Genomic DNA, 4,791 nt, shown 5'->3' on the forward strand with positions numbered 1-4,791 from the left:
CGTGAACAGACTGTATACTGATTTAATACCGAAAATTTTAATGGGGCTAAGCTTCACTGGAAAATAGGTGAAGGGGAGTTTAAGGGTCTGCAGTGACAGCCAAGCTACACTTAAGGCTTTGGCCAGCCCTCTTACTACTTCCAACCTAGTTCGGCAATGCAAGTCTCGACTAAATTATGTGGGCAAACATAATGAGCTTGCTTTGCTCTGGGTGCCAGGTAGGGTTGCCAGACGTACCCCATTGGAAGGGACATACTCCATTTTGAGTTTTTGTCCCCCTTTCAACGGAAGATTGCGTAGGCCCCCCATTTTCGAACGAAGTCATTCACTTGCCGCTTAAAGCATGGGTGCATTCCGAAACGTCAAAATAAAAAGCATCAGTCTCTTTTATTTCTAAACCTCAGTAGATTGTTATGTGAAATGTGCGCAATCTTGGTTAGATGCTACTTTTCTACTAGGTTGCCGATAAATCGGTTAATCGAATAGAAAAATTTGTTTCAAAAAATAATCGAACACCTTTAATCGATTAACCGCTCACTTTCGACTAACCGTTCATAATCGACTAGTTGTTTTCATTCGATTACTTGACAAATTCGACTATTCGAATAGTTGTTTTCTTTCAATATTTTATAAGTTTTGCGGTTGATAGGCTTTGAATATTTATTGTACCAAAAATGGTGTGGTACCGCATGAATTATGATGGAGATGAATACGTGACTTATAGCAAAATTCAAAGTGCATCCATCACCTTCATAAACTCATGGAATCCAGGCACGAGAAATGGTCTCTTGGCGCTCGTTTGAAATAGTTTCGCCATCTTCGTTTTTTCTTCTATGCTTGAAACTTTTTGCCGGGCTTGGTTCGGCACATTCACTTTGGCTACATCTGTGGTCCTGGGGAGGATAAACTATGGAAAAATACCACTTATTAGTTCGTTAACTTAAACATACATTTCCAGGTCCTGCTCCTTCTTCCTTTTACGAATGGCCTTCAAAGGGGTTGCCAAAGACAATGTATAATTATTATAGGCCATATTTTGTCCACATATTGTACACTTGACTTCTTTTCCACCTTCGGAGTTAGAAAAGAAGTTCCACACCCAGCTACGCTTACGTAAACTCATTTTGGATAAAGCAAATTTTTGGTTTTGAAGTGAGAAAAAATTTGTATTTAAACATTTTTCACTATTCGAATAATGACAGTTAATCAATTGCACGACTAGTCGAAGTGAATGAAACGATCGAATACTTGCTATTCGATTTTCAGTCAATGCATAAGTTGCTACTCGACTATTCGAATAATCGGTTAACCCGATAATCGACTGTTAACAAGAGCTCTAATATATACATACACCCACGACAAAAGATAGCACATCAATATTTTTGCTAGTTTTGACTTTTTTTTCTTTTGCTTTTTTTTTAAGGTTCACTAATTTTACATAAAAGTATAGCTCTTTATCTAACAAATACCATATAAATCTAAGTTTCAGACTTTGTACAAATATTATAAAAATTCCCACAAACTTTTCATCTCAGTTCCTAGCATTTTAATTTTAATTTCTAGATTAATTTTTGGTATGCAGTTTTACAGCTTTTAAATTCTTGTATAATGAAGTGCAAGTTTGAAGTTGTTAAAAAATCGTATTGGTTTTTGATATTTTTTTTTTGCTGACGGCGTTATGCACTAATTCCAAATATATAATTTTTTTGTATGGAAGCAAATGCGTGATACAGCAAAAAAATTAACAAGAAATAATGCGATTTTTGAGCAGTTTCAAACTTCCACTTTACTATACTAGAATTTAATAAGCTATACAACTGCATACCAGAAATTAATCTAGAAATTAAAATTAAAATGCTTGGAACTGGGAGGGAAAATTTGTGGGAATTTTTATAATTTTGGTACAAAGTTGGAGATATTCGCCGATATTCCGATTGTCGGAACGACAGTCGTTCGTCGATATTTGAGATTTTCATTGGCGTTATGAGGCAACAAATGACATAATCTACTACAAATTTGTATTCCTATTATCCTTTCGAAATGAAGAAGTGTTAAAATCTGTCGTTAATGTTTTTATTTACGACATAATTCAACGAACGACTGTCGATGCGAGCGACTTACGACAATCAGAATAGGGGTGATTAGTATGACTAGAGCCTGGTACTTTGAAGCCCGGACGAAATAATTTTATGATTACCAATGATTTTCCCAAGTGTTCGTAAACTGGAAAATTACCGTAACATAGTTAATGCACGGCGAGAGTTTCTTTATCCACATTCCGAACATTAGGAATACATTTTTTTATTCACTTATCCATTAGAACGTTGTTTCCGGATAATATGGGGCTGGATAATCTGAACGCATTCTTTTCATTTCGTCTCTAGTACGAAATTCATAGAATATTGCATGAAAATAATGGAGCTAGAGAAACCAATTAAGTTTTTGCAGAACTCCTTCCAGACTAACCGCACAAAATATCAAGCAAATACTTAGTAAATAACATTTATTGTAATTATTTTTAAGAAGTGCTTATAAAGTTAAACCACGATTGGGAGATCTTATTTTTTCCCACTGAATATCGATATTTCCATTGGATATGCAATATCGCGATACTTCACCCCCTATTCTTTTTGCGTATTTGTACGAATTATATACTTCTGGTCTAATTGAAGAAAAGGTTTCCGGTTGAACGTTATTCACTTTGGCGTCTAGTAGCATAGTTGTTTTTGTTGTCGTTAGGTAATTGTGAAAAGCGCAGCATGCCAATACCGGAAGATCAACCGTGCTTGGTAGCACCTCAATTGGCCTTTGGAATATGTTAAACCGTTTAGCCAGCCTTCCAAACGCACACTCCACGACCACTCGAGCGCGACATAGCCTGTAGTTATAGATCTCTTGCGGCACATTCAACTTTACGTTACGATTAAATGGCTTAATTAACAGCCCAACCAATAGTGTAAAAATAATTTTTTTAATTTTACTTTACTTTTTAAATTTACATAAATACGACTTTAATAAATAAGTTGATAAACTCGATTTTATTTTACATTTATACTCATCAAGAAATAAAATTATAATTAACTTGACATAACGAAGCGAACAGAACTTATTTTGTGTGGAACGTCAATTTTCCTGACACAGCTGTTCTTTATTTACAAAAAAATTTAGTCACGACTGGAAAATTTGTTTTAATAACTAAAATGAATGCAGAAAGAAAACAGGTAAATATATATACATATCTATATGTATATAGGACTGCGCAAAATAATTATTTGCTGCAACTGGTTTGTTTCCTTTTGAAGCACGCTAAACGGTCTGCAAATTGGACAGCTGAAATGCGTGAGGCTTTGCATGGCTTTGTGGAGGAGCACGTGAATATGAAAGAAAACAACGTCAGCAGTGTACAAGCAAAAGTGATTGCGTGGAAAGAAATCGCAAATAAGGGTGGTATTATCACTTGCGAAGCGAATGATTTTGGCGAAGCGAACGGTTTGGAGAAGCGAATTAAAAGGAAGAGAAGGTATTAAAAGTGTTCGCGATGCAACGAACTTGCACAAGCTGGTAAAAGAGAACACTCTTAATGTATATTTAAGTTGCGTCCGCCAATCCATTCGCTTCGCCAAACCGTTCGCTTCGCCAAATTCATTCGCTTCGCAAGTGACAATACCGCCCTAAAATGGCTTCTGTCGGCTTTGATTTTGAGCCTAAAAGATTGCGGGAAACATGGGCCCGCATAAAAACAGAAGCCAGGACGTCCGTCTCGCAATACATAGCATAGAAAAAAGCCACAGGTGGCGGACCAGCACCAAAGGAGCCCGATGATTTTTCGATGCAGGTTTTGGCCACAGATCCATTTGAGCTTGTGGAAGATGTCGCCCAGTATGATGGCGATGTTACAGAGCTCCCCAGTAATACAGAAGTGGAAGAAAGAAATACCTCACTGAAAAATGTAAGAATCACAAATCGATATACATATGTAAGTTTGCAAATTGGGTAGATAACCGATAGTTTCAGGAAGATGCTATGATAGTTGCAAATGGACGACCAGCTCCAGCAGAAGGAACGGGAACGGCTCGAGAAAGACGACGAAACAGATCTTAATCATATAAACAGCAATGCGAACAGGATGTGTTGAAACGACGACTACTGCAAATTGAGGACGAGGATCATGACCAAAAAAGAATACGTGAGCTTCTAATTGAGGTCGAGAAGAAGAGAACTGAATTGATCGAAGATGAAAAGCATTTGATTAAAGCAAAGCTAGAAACCCAAAAAGCAAAACAAAACTACTACCAATATAAAAGTAAACAATTTAAATAATATCGAAGTTCATACAAATATAAGTTTGTATGTTATCTGGGAATATGCATATGTATGTATACATTTGTAACATTTCTCACAAAATTGAGTAGGTATATTGCGATTTGGTTTAAATATTCGCAATGTTTTTCGTGGTATAAATGTCTTATTAACTTTTTATTAAAATATCGCTTATATTTTAACAAACACATATAAAGCCAAGTATGAAACTTTGCACGAAATTTAGGAAAATTCTGTAAAGTTTAATCAAAATTGCAAACTTTTTAAAAATAATTTCTTAAAGATTACAAGTATGCAGTTTTTATCCCATAAAATTTTAGTATAATTATATGGAAAATTCAATTGTCTTAAAATTCGCGTTGAGTTTTGATAATTTTTTTGCTGACGGAGTTGTTTTCCATATAAAAGACTTCTGAAAATACTTTCTGTAGAAAAAATGCGCAGGACATTCAGAAAAAAAGTATCAAAAAT

This window comes from Rhagoletis pomonella, unplaced genomic scaffold (assembly GCF_013731165.1).
Source record: "Rhagoletis pomonella isolate Grant_MI unplaced genomic scaffold, Rhpom_1.0 Rhpom_scaffold_00003, whole genome shotgun sequence".
Classification (NCBI taxonomy): Eukaryota; Metazoa; Arthropoda; class Insecta; order Diptera; family Tephritidae; genus Rhagoletis; species Rhagoletis pomonella.